Raw genomic sequence first — 15,097 nt, 5'->3', positions numbered from 1 at the left:
TGTGCATTCCTTAAGTTGCACATGAAATGAGCACACAGTCCGAGACACAGGTAGGAACAGGAGTAAAACAATAAAAAAAGTACAAAACAATGCCTACATGAAGAACAGAAGACTTAGTGCAAGCAGTAGTCTAGACACTGGGTCATGCATTTAAAGCCTATTCATAATTCCTCACTTTAAACCATGACTATGTATGCCCCAAAATGAATAAGCCCAAGTATAACTCAGAGAAATCCTTGTCAGAGCACAAAGACCAAGAAAGGCGCATGTTAACACGTGCTCCATCCTCACCTGCGTTAGTCAGAATAACTAGAACAAAGCCAGTGCAGCTGTGCCAGTTTACACCAGTTTAAGCTATGACCTGTTTAAACATTCTTGGATGGAGTCCAGTGATGGAGTCTAGACATTGTTATTCAGAAATAACTTGATCTTCATCTTTTGCTTTTGTACAGAAAGGAAGAGGAAATGTATGTCACAAAGCAACATTTCATGCAGAACAGCAGGGGAAGACAGGATGGTAACCCAATTAAAGGCAGAGCAGAAATTTTTCTAAGCCATTTATAAAGAAACATAAACTATCTCCATCCTCCAGTGACTGAATGAAAAGAGATGGCATGGAGCAAGGAATCAGGTGATCGGCCTTGCAAAATCTTCTTCGCCTCAGAGAACAAAATTCAAGGGCCCATTTCATCAGCATTGCCCCTTCGGTCACTGCTGCAGTCTTCTGCTTTATCTCCCTCAGTTCCTTATCTGGCAGACCCAGCACCCAAGAAAACAAGTCTTGCTACTGTCTGCTATCTCATGTTTGCAAGTTAAAATCTAAAGAGCTTGCAAGGTCTTCTGTGTTTAGAGGCTATGTCAAACAGCACTGGGGTATTTTGCCCCTAGTTGCTTACTAGAAATATTGAAGGAAGAAAATCCCTTCTCTAATATTTGATATCTTTCTGCTCTTCATTGCCTCTAGGTCTCCTGGTCATAAAGTTTTATTTTTAGCTCACTTCTCTTTATGTAACTTCAGCACGCTCCTTCCACACAAATATCTGCACTAAGAGCAGGCAGAGGAGGGGTTCTTTGAAAAGAACATCTGTGAAGTCTTTGTGCTACAGCTTCCCGAAGGCCCTGACATTCTGTCTCTTCCTTTCCTTCTACATCAGCTTCTTGTCTCCTTGCATGCAGCTTTTAAGTATATTTTTAGATAGCTGAACAATTCAAACAGCTTGCCCAGAGCCAGTATTTAAACTTAGACCTATATTTTCAGAAAAAAATAGATTTAAAGTTAGCATGGTTATTCAGAAGTGCCAAAAAGGTCCATTTCCTGCTGACATTTTTATATACCATATCCTTGCAACTGCTTACATTTCAGATGAAAAAATTTGCTATAAAGAAATATATCATTTATTTCAAGAGAAAGAAAGGAGGCCACTAAATGCTATCATAAAATAGCACTTTTATTTATTTACCTGTACTTCTGAGGTTAAGTTTAGAGCTTTAGTGCAACCCAGACTACAATTTGATGAGATGCTGAAGTCTGTACTGCATCTGGTATTACATCTCAAACATCATGCACATATCATGACATGCTCTGGTTCAATAGAACTCCCTCACTTTGACAGTTCTTTTTTATCAAACACATTTGCAGATGAATGTGTCAGGGATAACCAGCATGTTGCATTGCGTATGTTGCATTGTGCGCTGTCTCTTCTCCTGTAGCTGGCCAAAACCAGCCTAAACCTCTTTCAGGGAGCCTTTGCGAGGTGAACAGAAGCACGCTCAGAGCCCACACGCTAGTCTCATCCAACAGGGCACAGGTTCTACTTGCAAGTAGGGAGCCACAGCCTTAGAACATACAGGAAGATGAAAAACAAATGACCTCAGCAGCTATCAGATTGGGTACAATGGTTGGACATTCAGGAGTGAAAATGAAAAACACAGCCACCTCCACCACAGCCTGTCTTCCATCCAGCTCCAGGGAACCCAAACTTCCTGATCCCACTCAGGTGTCTGTTGAGAAATTGTCTCCATCAGCGATATGAAGACACTACTGTAAGATGAAGGTTGGGGAACTCCAACAGATTTTGCTTGGAAAAGAAAACAGAGGTTCCAAGGACCTCACCCCTTCCTTGAGAGACCAACCTGTCATGTACCCAGGTCCCCCTGATGATTTGGTGATACCACCCTCAGGAGCTGAAGGCTTACTTCCTCCCACAGATGAGGTCAAAGAGGCTGTGCTGCCCCTAGCCACTGCGTAGCAGGAGTCACACAGGAGCTGCTGGAAAGCTGTGTGCGGTTCAAGGGTCACAACACAGTTACTGCTATATCTGCATACCATTGTGATTGCTGCTGTTATTACCTGCATACCCGCTCTCCTCTATTTCATTGAGCCTTAGACTAAGGGTACAAAACCAAATCAAACCAAACACTGCAGTTCTTGGCTTCTTCCAGCACCGCTCCTGGCCTGACTACACCACTAGTCACCTCTTCACTTTACACTTGCTATTTCTGCTGCTGCTTCATGTCTTTCTCATGCCTCCCATACAAATCATACCAGCTACCATGAAGTTTAGGTTGGATATAAGAAGGAAATTCTTTCCTGTTAGCATGGTGAGGAGCTGGAATAGGTTGCCCAGGGAAGTTGTGAATGCTCCATCCCTGGCAGTGTTCAAGGCCAGGTTGGACAAGGCGATATGGTGATATGATTTAGCATGAGGTGTCCCTGCCCACGGCAGGGGGGTTGGAACTAAATGATCTTAAGGTCCTTTCCAACCCTAACTGTTCTATGATTCTATGATTCTATGATCTTCAGACTGCCACAACTGCAGTCTTGATACGGGGATACTGCCCTTCCCTACACTGTTAGCAGCATAGTTTTTCCTGGCAATTACTTCAGACATATCCTTAGATGTTGAATTAGAGGAGACTGAGCAGAAGGAAGTTCAAAACACCAGTGGGATGGCTTGGCCGTGTCAGTCAAGGAAAATAGTGTTTATGTGACTAGGATGGCAGATGGAAGGGTTCAGACAGAATGGGACTATGTAAAGAAAAGCAGCTGTGGTGGGGCCGTACTGGAAGGACTATTTACCACTTTTCAGCTCATCTCTAGTTTCTGTCCATGGTGATATGTTAGCTACAGCAGATGGAAAGTAATGCAAAGAAACTTCTTTTTTTCATGGCCTCAGAGTGGAAATCCAAAACAACTGGAAATCTTTGATATTCATTTATCTAAGCTTCTCTGCCTTAGTAAAGCAATGAATTACACATTTCCAGAAAGGTTTGAAAATTGATTCAATAATACTAGCAATAGTTTTGAGGACCACATAGGAGCCTGTGGGGAAAAGAACATTTGTGACTTCAATGTAGTATTGAACAGAACACACTGGAACATGGTCTGAAGCTGCACAGTAAAACTGTTTAAGCTGATCGTTCAGCAGACATCATCCCTCTTTTGCACTGAACAAAGCAAGCATCATGGGAAATACAGCATGTGGTGATGCAATGAAATCCTGCATCATGGCTCACAGAAAGAGTATAAGGTAACATGGCAAGTGTTAATTCTTACACTTAGCTTCAGTTACTGCATTTGTTACTCAATTTTCTTCTAATTCAGCTTCTTGGATGAAATACTGGTATATGCCAGCAAAAAACAAATTCAAACCAGACAGCTGGATGTCATTTTTTCCACTTTAAAGAATGTCATGTTAGGAATGGCCCAGTGGGCAAAGGCGAATACATAATGGTTATTCAGAAAGCAATTAGATTCTGACCGCAGGGAAATGTTTTCTGAATGCATTGAGCTTTAATAGAATAGACCCAATAGTCTTTTTTGTTCCTCTCTTATATAAGGAATCTTTTTTCCTTAGAGTTAAGATCTGGTTTAATGATGAACACATAATTATACTCTTCACACAGTTCTTCACTATGAACTCGTACATATATCTTAATAGTTACAACGGCTGCATTCTAAGATAGATATAAATATAAAAGTGGCTAAAGATATTTTGAGGTAAATGACTTTATACATGCCCTTAACTACAAGCACAGTTACACTAGTGAATTTTTAGCCTTTTCATTCACAGAGACATGGTATCACAGGAGTAGTCAGTGTTTTGAGCTGATAGAAAAACCAAAAGCTAGTAGTAACCCAAGCCCAAATTAAAAGAAATTAATTTGCCTTTGAGCAAATCTGAATGATTTAGAAATCTCACATCTTCTTGCGCTGTTTCTTTCCGTTCCAAGACATGAGAAGCTACACTGTATTTAGAAAGCTAATAAATAATTGGCCTAATTCTGCTCTCAACAACACAGGCAAATCTCAAAGCAAAGGCAAGAGGATTCAGGTAGGTTGTGTAAGCCAGCACTGCTACCACATCTCATCAAAGGCTAATCAGCTGTGGAAAACAATAAGGCTGCTACAAATCAGTGTTTGATAGTGTAAGAGAAATTATGTCTTTATAATATCTAATCTCATACATCTGTAATGACAAACTGTAAATATCCACATTACCTGAATAACCAGCAGTAGACAAGATTACACAGTAACACTGCACAGGCGGGATGGACACTGAAGGAGGGTGGAAGGAACACAAAAAGTATTTCTTTGTTTTTCTAGAAGACATCCTCATACCAAAGGCACGCTGACAATTTGTCCCAACCTACAAGGTGCAAGAAGAGAAATGGATTTGCTGAGTAGCTACAGAGCAAAACACTCTCTTGTAAGGACTGAAGTCTCATTGTCATGCTTTTTTCTGCATAAATTGCCATTACTCTTTTTTTTATTGCTCCCAGTAACCGTCAGAGGCTCCCCTAAACCAGCACATTGCTGCACCAGCTCAAAAAGCACTCACACCTCAGAGACTCATTTTGCTATGGAGTGTGGCAGTTCTCAGTTGTGGCAGTTATCTACATGAGAGCTGCTTCATACAGGTTTGAATACACCAGCTGCTGTTGGCCTTCAGACTGAATCCAATTTCGAGTGTCTCTAATTAGCCAGTGAGATGAGGTGCTCTCATAAAAGACTGCAGCATTGGCTCAGCTTCCTGATGTATCAAAGCCAGTCTTCTGTGTTTGGTACTGATCAACAGCTGAGGTGTGAGTGAAAATGCCCGAGGTTACATCATCTGCTTTTTTTGATACCAGGTATAACATAAGGTGGATAACCTATTCACATTTTATTATATTATTTCTTCTTTGTAAGGGGGGAAGAAGCCTTTGTCATGCAGTACATTTCTATGTCTGAGCAGGCAGAATACCTATAGATCTGTAGTACAACTCAGTATTGATGTCTGTGATGATTTAAAAGACTTCCTTGGTTTTATAGTAGTATCTGTATGAATATTAACTCCATAGGGTTGGTTTTTTTTTTGTAATGAGTGACATGCAAATAGTGAATTAATTCTAATCATGAAGGTTGTTCATAAAACAGATAAAACACCTGCTTGGAGAGACACCAAAGTTAAAACACATGAATGATATCAGGAGTCATCAAGTGATAAGATCTTGCTCTTATGAAGTGTTTTCCACTGATACGCTCAGATCGTAAAGAACACTTAAATGGAAATCAATGCGACAAGACCATCTGTCAGAGAAGGGGAAGAGCATCTTTGCTCACAGGCTTGCAAGCTGCTGAAGAGGGCTTTCAACTTAAGTTGCCAGGAGAGGGGAACCTCAAAGCATCCCACTCCTACCAATTTGATGCCAGTGCCTGGAGAGGGATAGCAGATCAGCAGGAGAGCACCTGAAGAGCAAAACAAAGGAATTCCAGCCACTCCAGCCAGTAGGTCACCTCCATCTGCGGCTCAGCTTAAATGCTGCTATGCATCAAAGGGCTGTAAAGACAGGCTGGGAGAGTTGGGGTGGAGAAGGCTCTGGAGAAGAGAAGGTTCTGGGTACCTAAAGGGGGCCTGCAAGAAAGCTGGAGAAGGACTTTTTACAAGAGTGACAGGACAAGGGAAAATGGCTTAAAACTGAAAGAAGGGAGATTTTGATTAGATATAAGGAAGTTCTTTATCATAAGGGTGGTGAGGCACTGGCACAGCTTGTCCAGAGAAGCTGTGGCTGCTCCATCGCTGGCAGTGCTCCAAGGCCAGGTTGGATGGGGTTTTGAGCAACCTGGTCTAGTGGAAGGTGTCCCTGCCCATGGCTGGCGGTTGGAACTGGATGGTCTTTAAGGTCCCTTCTAAACTAAACCATTTTACATTTCTATAAAACAACTGGGAAGCTCATAGACAGAGAAGTGAAGGACACACTCTGCCAGCCAAGAAGTCAGTGGGAGTAGTGGGAAGAAAATGCTTGTGTCTCAATTCCCTGATCAGGCTCAATTCCCTGCAGATTGCTGTTTAATGGTGTTTCCTTTTAAGATACAAAATTACAGAGAATGCAAAAAGACCAAGAGAATAATAATCCGTGTGGACTATTGCTGTGATTTAACCCCAGTTGGCAACTCAGCCCCACACAGCCACTCACTCACTGCCCCTCTTGTGGGATAAGAGAGAAAATCAGATGAGTAAAAGAGTAAAAAAAAATTATAAAAGAGTAAAAAAATGACTAAAAGCATGGGCTGAGATAAAGGCAGTTTATTAGGTAAAGCAAAAGTCCTGCACACAAGCAAAGCAACACAAGGAATTCATTCTCTACTTGCCATCAGCAGTGAAGTGTTCAGCCATCTCCAGGCCAGCTGTGCTGCATCATGTGTAATGCTTACTTGGGAAGACAAATGCAGTCATTCCAAACATCCTCCCCTTCTTTCTTCTCTCCCCAGCTCTATATGCTGAGCATGATGCCACATGGTATGGAATATCCCTTGGGTCAGTTGGGGTCAGCTGTGTCAGTTGTGTCCCCTCCCAACTCCTTGTGTACCCCCAGCCTGCTCACTGGATGCAGGATATGAGTCAACAATGACACTTAACTCACATCTGTAATGAAGACAAGGAAAATCTGCAACGACCAAGTCTACTGTCTCATGATAACTTAGTCTATTAGCTGAGTAACTACACCATCATCCCTGGTATAAAACCTACTTACTGTTTCTGACTGTTCTTCATCTAGTCTTCTTGACTTTTACTGTACCTGTCTTCTTAGGTAAAATTGGAAATTTTAGTATCCTCACATTTCCAAAGCTAAAGCCAAGGTTTGCAAGCAGGTTCTTAGGAGATTATAAGGTGCCTTTCATCATTTTACACACTGTTAAATATTAAATTAATTTATTAAAAGAACATATTGCTACAAGAGTTAGTCTTGAAATCATGGATCATCAACCAGAGGTCACAAAAGAGCCACCTAATGTACTCTGTGGGCTTTATCTTCTGTGATAATCCTGGAAAACGTTTTGCAGTTAATTTTAATGCACTCTTTGGGTCAGTTTTGAGCTGCAATTTGTCATGCATCATTAATTTACAAATCTAAACAAGACCTGGTATTATTACTTCATAGCAGCCAAACATTTTATAAAGCTATAGTAATATTCCTGTTCTTCATCCCTACCTGCAAGCATCTGGCTGCTGAATATTTGATACTTGGTTCTTATTTTGTCTCATGGTTTGAATTTGTTAGTCTGCAATAACCAGGAAAAATACTGCAATATAAAGCATGCAGTTATGATATTCATTCTTTAACCTTCTGTGTGGTATTTGACACCCACAGAGATTTTCCCAGCTCTGGGAATTGTTGAGTCAATGTTGTCTCAGCTACAGACCAGCAACCATAGCTAATGTTTTCAAAGCTGTCAGAAGCTGAGCTCTCAAATCCATTATTTATACCCTCAGATAAAAGTGATCTGATTTTTAGAAACATAAAAAACCCGATAAATTCCCAACTGAAATCAGTGAAGATTAATTACTAGCAGTCCTAATTAGCAAAGAGAAACAATATATTGACTCTCATGTATTTGTGCCTACTCATACCTCTTTAACCACGACCAGTCTGGCCCAGACACTCCCATTAAACAGCCTGTTACTTGAGAAAAGTGGTTCTTAAACTTGAGATTCATATTTCACAGCAGTAGCCAAAGGGAGACACCATAATCCAGGTCATACCAATAAATGAATTGCAACCAGTGTCTCAGAGAACAGATGTCTCATAGTTTAGAAATGCATGTGAGGGGATAAAAATACCAAACTGTAACACTAACATGGTTCTAAGAAAATTTCTTTGAGAATGTTTTAAAATTAGAGCCAACCAATAGCTTTAAAGGCTGATAAATGGAAGAAAGAGGGGGAAGACTATTGTCAAAGAGTTTTCCCTTCAAGAATGTCTGGAGGACACAGTGGGAGAGGTGAAGACTCCTTTCTGCCAGGCAGCTCAGAGTTGAGGGGGTCTTCCTTCACTGCAGTGACTCCTTGGCCTTTCCTTGGCCACCCTGGGCCTCCTTCCTGTTGCTACAGGACACTGAGGTGAAGGCTGCAAGTACCACACTGATCTCCCAGGCCTGTGGGCACAGAGCTTTCAGCCACTGCTGATGTTGCAAGGGGAAGGAAGATCAGGAAGAAAGCACACCTCTACTGGTGAATCTCAGAATCATAGAATAGTTAGGGTTGGAAAGGACCTTAAGATCATTTAATTCCAACCCCCCTGCCATGGGGAGGGACACCTCACACTAAACCATGTCACCCAAGGCTCTGTCCAGCCTGGCCTTGAACACTGCCAGGGCTGGAGCATTCACAACTTCCTTGGGCAACCCAGTGAAGATATATCCTTCTTCACCCTGTATCCAAACAGCAGTTTGCAGGAGGTACCTTCATCCTGCCTTGCAATTTGGTCTCTGATTTAGCCCTCCCCACCTGTTCAAGCTGCCTGGGTTTATGTTTCCTCTGCAGCAGCAGTAGTGCAGCCTGGCCAGTCTGGCTGACCTCTCAACAGGCAAGCCTACAGCTGAGAGTCTCATGGTGATAGGCTGTACTTTTATATCAAGAGCTGAAATAACAAACTCGGTTCATGCAGGGGGCAGAGCTTTGGACTCATCTCTGCTTGAGAGGCCTGGTTATTTATTAATTATATTTAAAGTTTTATAACAGCTTAAAAGGAATGTGAGCCAGAGGCAACACTTCAATGAAGCCTCCCTTGTGCAATGCTTGTGTAATTCTCTTAGTTTAGTGCTGGTTTGTGCAGCTATGGAAAGCTCCAGTCTGTTCCCTCCTCTAATGCCTCCACTGGTCCTGGTGATTTCTTCACCCTTTGACAGGAGAGTTCTTGGCAGACAGACCCCCCCAAAGCACTACTTTGTTGTGAAATCCCAGTGCACGGAGTCCAACGGGCACACCAATGCAAAATCTTGCCCAATCACTTTCTAAGGAAAATCTGCAAGAATCCTGACTTTTGACACCCACTCTGCAAGACTGGAAAGAATGCTTTGCAAGCTACTTCACTTCTCCTTGAAATCCCAATTGCCGTAACAAGGCAAGTGTGGTTGGTAGAGTGCAGGATCCACATTTCTGATCCAGAGCCTGCCAAGATTAGACTACTAAAGGGTGGTGTAAGTGAATGAGTTCAGGTTAGTTAGGAATTCATGTATACTGTCTCTTTGGGTTGGGAAAGACCTTTGTAAACATAAGTATTATTTGCCATGGCCTTTTACTTGGTGCGTAACAACCGTTTACTTGGTAGTAGGCAATTCTGAAGTAGAAATTCCCTGGTGTGAGTGGATTGGACTTCAAACCACTCAGGATGGAGAACGGAGTGAGGAAGCATCTGATCTCTTCTCCCAAGTAACAAGCAACAGGACAAGCAGAAAAGGCCTCAAGCTGTGCCAGGGGATGTTTAGATTGGATAGTAGGAAAAATTTCTTCGCTGAAAGGGTGTTCAGGCATTGGAACAGGCTGCCCAGGGCAGTGCTGGAATCACCATCCCTGGAAATGTTCACAAATGTTCTGTGCAGATGAGGCCCTCAGTGACATGGTTTCGTGGTGGTTTTAGCAATCCTGGGGTAATAGTTGGACTTGATCTTAAAGGTCTTTTCCAACCTAGTTGATTCTATGATTCAAAACACTGCATGGAATGGGAATAGGGGAAATTGATTTTGGCTGAGCCTATTTAGGGCATAGATAACTAAGGATCAGACTCTGACCCAAGGCTACTGGTAAAGGTACCTGGTGTTAACCACTTCAGTAAGCCTGCTCCGGGTCTCCTCTGGCAGGGTGAACGGCTGCCATGTCAGGGCAGCTGCTGGCATCTACAGCCACCTGCTGGCTTGTTCCTGAATCCTGGAGCTCCTGAATCCGCACGAGCTCCTGCGAGGCACAAAGAGAAGACTGGGTGTCAGTCTTTCATACCATCAATATCTTTGTAAACAAGCCTCACCCATTTAATTTGAGAGCAACTTCTCGTTCTGAAGAGATCTTCTGAGATCTTTATTGCCTTTGTGTTCTCTTTTTATATACGTTCTCTCCTTTTATGTGAGCCAAGAGTTACCTCCAAACACTTGAGGCTTATTAGCTAATGAAAACACTGCAGTTTTGCAAAGCAGATTAGTATAATTATGCCCATTTTGCAGCAGAGAGTACTGAGAATTAAGTCAGGTGAAGGTTCAAGGTCTCTCAGCAGTATTATTGGTATGGGTTCCTGTCTGACTCTTCTTGCCTGAACAGTTTGGTACTTGCTGATGTTTCTTGAGATGCCGGCCCTAAGGAAGGAGACAAAAGCTGTGAGACAAAAATGCGCTGCACCCTGGTAGGAAATATATGAGAAGTTCCTAGAAATCATTTTGCCCTCTGTCCTTCCCTACTGCTGAATTTAGCTTTGCAGGAGTGCAAGCAGGGAAAGGCAGGGCTACGAAACCTGACTTAAATTCAGTGTATTGCAGATGATCTTCAGGTCGTACCTTGATTAAATGAATTTGCATAGCCAGTATTAGCTATACCCTAATATCTTTAGAAAGACGTTAATCAATTAAGAAGTGCTTAGAAAATGAGATGCAAACAAAATAAACTAAGGCATAGCAAGGCATGCTTAAGGGAGTGGCTCCTTTAGAGGTTTCTTCAGCTTGCTGTCTGTGGATAAGGTGCCATCCTGCTCCAGCAAGGCCTTATCAACATGAGCCAGTAAGTGACTGCTTTGATTTTAGCAATAAAAGATATTATCTGTGCTTCTTGATTTCTTTTAAATTAACATGCAGCTTTCTGTAGTAATGTTACAGGTTTCACAAATAAACCCAGCAAAGATAACAAATGGTAATTGGGCTCACTAACCTCAATATGATAATCAATGGCTTTTGTTTTCTCCATTTCCATGTTGCTGACTATGCCATTTCTTCCCTCTTCCTCTGTTCAGGGCCTTAACCCTTCAGTTACCCCACTGATTTATCTTTTCCTACGAAAAAGAAAGCATCTTCCTGGCCCACTATGTGTCCCTTTACACCTCTGGCCTTTGGTGCTATTCAAACGAATAAAACAGGAACACCTTATCCTAGAGCTCTGGCTGCCTAAGATTACTACAAAAAAGAATGGGATGAAGAAACAGAGTGTGGTGGCAATAAGGAAATAAAACAGGTGGATCTGTAATGTATGTTTCAGTCTCATCTATCCACAGATATCCTTCTAGTAATATCACTGAAAGTCTACTTCCTATCCAAGAGAGCCTGCACATCATCCTCATACTCTGATGGATCTGTTGGCCTTGACACTGCTATTTAATGTTTGTCCTTTGATACCTTGTCACACTGGGTGTTACAACTTTTCAATGCTCCTTTCTCTCAGTCTGGACTTTCAACCATCTCCTCCCAGAGCTTTGCCTCCCACCTCAAAGAGCAGCTCCCTCAAAATTTCCTGCTGCCCCTTCCCCTCCACCCTCAGTTCTCTGTCCTTGGGTGACCTCTTCTGCTGAGGTGGATGTAATGACCACCTCTGTGCCACCTACATTTAAAACACTTATCTACTGCTGATCTTCCACACATGGGTTTTGCATCTCACTGCCTCCATAGTGCTACATCCTGACAGACAGCTTGCTACCAAGCTCACTGAGATCCAAAAAAGGAACTCATTAAAAAACAAACCCAACAACACAGCTTTCGCTAGCTCTCTGGCCAGCAGCCAGTGTGTGTGTCAATTTTAATGGCTTTGATATTTAAATTTAGCTCTCTCTTACTGCTGATACCATTTGGCAGAAGTGTACTTACAATATTATTCCCAAAGCTATTCACCAGGCATCTCTTTGCTACGCTCCAACCTTCCCAGGAATTCATTCCTGTGAATAAAAAACTGTAGGGATGAGCAAACCATCAGTGCTGTCCTGGCTGGCTAAAGAGATGATTTTCTTCTTTTCACTCCCTTTCTGCTCTTTGTATGTTTGTGTGTCAACAAACATCTCCTAGCCAAGAACTGCCTTTGATTGTTCATGACTTATCTTCAGGTTTCTTGGATAATTAATGTGTGGTTTTGTGGTTCTTTCATAGAATTACAAGGGAGAAAAAAGGAATTTTAGTAACAGGACAGTATGACTACACAGCTGCACTGCTGTATAGTATATATAATTAGTACTACTGAAATGTGGTATCAGAGGCAGATGTGTTGTACTTCTAGCTCCCAGATTTGACACTAGTTATGCCAGGTAGTACAGACTGGACTAAAGATTTCCACATGTTGAATGTGTTGGTTTAAGAAGAAAAAAAAACCTAAGTTACCTCAGGTACACTCAAAAAAGTTCTTTATTTAAGTTTGGGGTTGGGTTGTTTTTTTTTTAGGAAGCTTCAATACTTCAGAGTTGTGCAAATGTGACCTTTGTGTATTTCTTAACTTACGAATCCTTCTTTATTAAGGTTCCTAATTTCTCTTTTGAGAAGGATCTGAGAAATTATTACTATTAAATGATTAATCAATTTATTAGAACTCAATTCAACCTTTTAAGACATTACAGAATGTTGAAGTTGCACAACTGGGATTCAAGTGATTATATGTAAATTTAGGTGCTTTTGACCAAAATACAGATCCTATCAGTTGTAATAAACAAATAAGTGCCTTTTTAAAAACAGAGAATATTAGTGGCAGCTACTGGGATGTTGCCAAAACCTGAAGATGTTTTGTCATGCCTTGACACCAACATCTTTGTCATTACAGCACCCATACACTTTGAACTTAGACAGAAACCCCACTGAGATTCAGGTGATGAATTTTTATGCTGACATGTGATTCCCTACAGCTGTTGCTGAAAGAGTCTGCCTCTTTTCCATAGTAGCTCAGAAGTGAGGCATTCACCTACATCTAATTCTTCACCAGTTATTATCCCAGGACACTGGAAATGGCTAGGAAAGGGCTGTAATCACCCAGCTATTCAGGGGAGAAGTTCTAAATTCTGTTTTCCATAAAATGCTTAAATACTAATAAGAATTGAGCACAACACCCACTTTTTGACTGCTCTAATGATCATAATGTAGTATCACACTCATTTGCTTTCCTTGCCCTGCTGAATATTCAGGTATACCATACAAAGCAGGACTTCCAGAGGGGACCAGAATATCCTGCAGCAGTTGGGCAAAGTGGCAGGAAAGAGAAGGGAGCTCTGGACTTAAACCTTCTCCAGAATAATGGCACCTGGACTTTGGTGTCCTACATCCTGGGAGCCTTACCTGGGCCTGGGTAATTACCCTCGCCATTTAGGGAAATGGTCACCTCCTGGCTGTCCTTTGAAAGTGCTGATGACTTTCATCCTATCTCACAGGAGTTCTGCCCAAGAGGAGAATTACACCTCAGTATGTGCAGAATCAGAAGTGTAAATGGTTAGAACACAAGAGATACAGTAAAGCTCCCATTAATAAAGTCTTGTAACTAGATAATTATAGATTATCTAGATAACCTTTTATGAACTGCAAAAATGTCTCCTTTTTCACTTGTTCCCTAGCCTTTTTTTTGTTCATGAAAGCCTTATTATAAAGCTGCAGATAAGACCAGCTCCTTTTAGCTCCTTACAGCTACCTAGCAAGAACTTTAGCAAGGGATAGTTAAAAATGCTAATTACATTAATTTTATGTAGTAAATTTGGCAGATACAAAAATTCATTGTTTCTTCCAGCAACAGCTCAAGATTGGTATTTAGCTGTGAACAAGCTATGACTTGTTCTGTATTGCATCATTTTCTTGCAGTTTTTGTTCACAATATAATCCAAAACCTGTTAAATTTAGCAGGCACTTTATTGTTGCTTCTGTTGCTTAACTGGAGAGTTTTTCTCATGGTCCTTTAAAAGCTCTGCAGAAATACAAGCAGGAAAGTTTCAATCTGAGAAGACTGCTTGATGTAAATTAATTATTGAACACATATTAATATTCATAAGGGACCCAATTATCTGTGAAAGTCATGATGATCTTATTTGCTGATTAGCAAAGAAAACACTACCATGGTATTTTTCTTAAGCTCACCTTGTTGACTGAAATTTGTGTCAATGAGCAAGTGCAAGGTTAAGATGGAATAAGAGGATAATTTCACTGGTGAGGTCATAACTGATGAAGTAAAAGTGACAGAAATGCAACTGAGTGATTTTTCAGCAGGTAAGAATCCTAGTCATAGGATAATTTAGTTTGGAAGGACCTCTGGAGGCAGGTTCCTTCAGTTCCCCCATCAAAGCTGGGCCAAATTCAAAGTCACATGCCTCAGGGCCTGCAGGGGACACTGCAGTTAACAAAACATGAGATGGGAAATGCTTGAGCGAATGGGGTAGATATAATTAGGTATAAAACACATACTTAAGGGTGGTTCTTTGGAGTTTCATCCAGGGGAAAATTGGCTTTGAAGTCACCAAGCTGTCCTGTTTGGCCAGGTAGTGTTAAATGTAAGCAAGATAAAAGGCTGAAAGCTTATCCAAAATGAGTGCTTTAATTCTGACCACAAGGAAAGGTCTCCCAGATTTTGCTACAATAAACCTGACTTCCTAGGAAAACGACAGTGATTGAGAACAGCCATGACTGTAGTAAGTAGCAGCTGGGCCTTCTCTAACAATTTAATCAGATAGTCAGCATCCTTCAAAACTCTGGATCACTTACTGAAGGACCACTGCAGAAGTGGCTCACAGGAGACACCTGCCTCAGGTCTCCAGGAATGAGAAGAGAGCTTCACAGCACAAACATGTAAAGAGAGTGGCAAAGCTGCACTATTGTTTTCAGGAGAGCTGGCATGTGGTGAGCAGC

The 15,097-nt window shown here is 41.6% G+C and overlaps 1 long non-coding RNA gene across 1 annotated transcript; it reads right to left on the bottom strand.

Annotated features, from left to right (window-relative positions):
• Positions 1–6,658: 6,658 nt before the first annotated feature.
• Positions 6,659–15,061, bottom strand: LOC130610173 (uncharacterized). The gene is made up of 5 exons (XR_008974977.1): positions 14,954–15,061; positions 14,333–14,413; positions 12,101–12,182; positions 10,077–10,609; positions 6,659–6,908 (listed from the first exon to the last, which is right to left on the bottom strand). It is a non-coding gene; the product is annotated as an uncharacterized LOC130610173 (long non-coding RNA).
• Positions 15,062–15,097: the final 36 nt, after the last annotated feature.

The sequence above is a fragment of the Pezoporus wallicus genome, unplaced genomic scaffold (assembly GCF_028554395.1).
Source record: "Pezoporus wallicus isolate ANWC-B61680 ecotype Strahan unplaced genomic scaffold, APGP_CSIRO_Pwel_v1 contig_7545, whole genome shotgun sequence".
NCBI classification, from domain to species: domain Eukaryota; kingdom Metazoa; phylum Chordata; class Aves; order Psittaciformes; family Psittacidae; genus Pezoporus; species Pezoporus wallicus.
The sequence above is the reverse complement of the archived record's forward strand: the minus strand, read 5'-3'. Positions and strand labels throughout refer to the sequence as shown.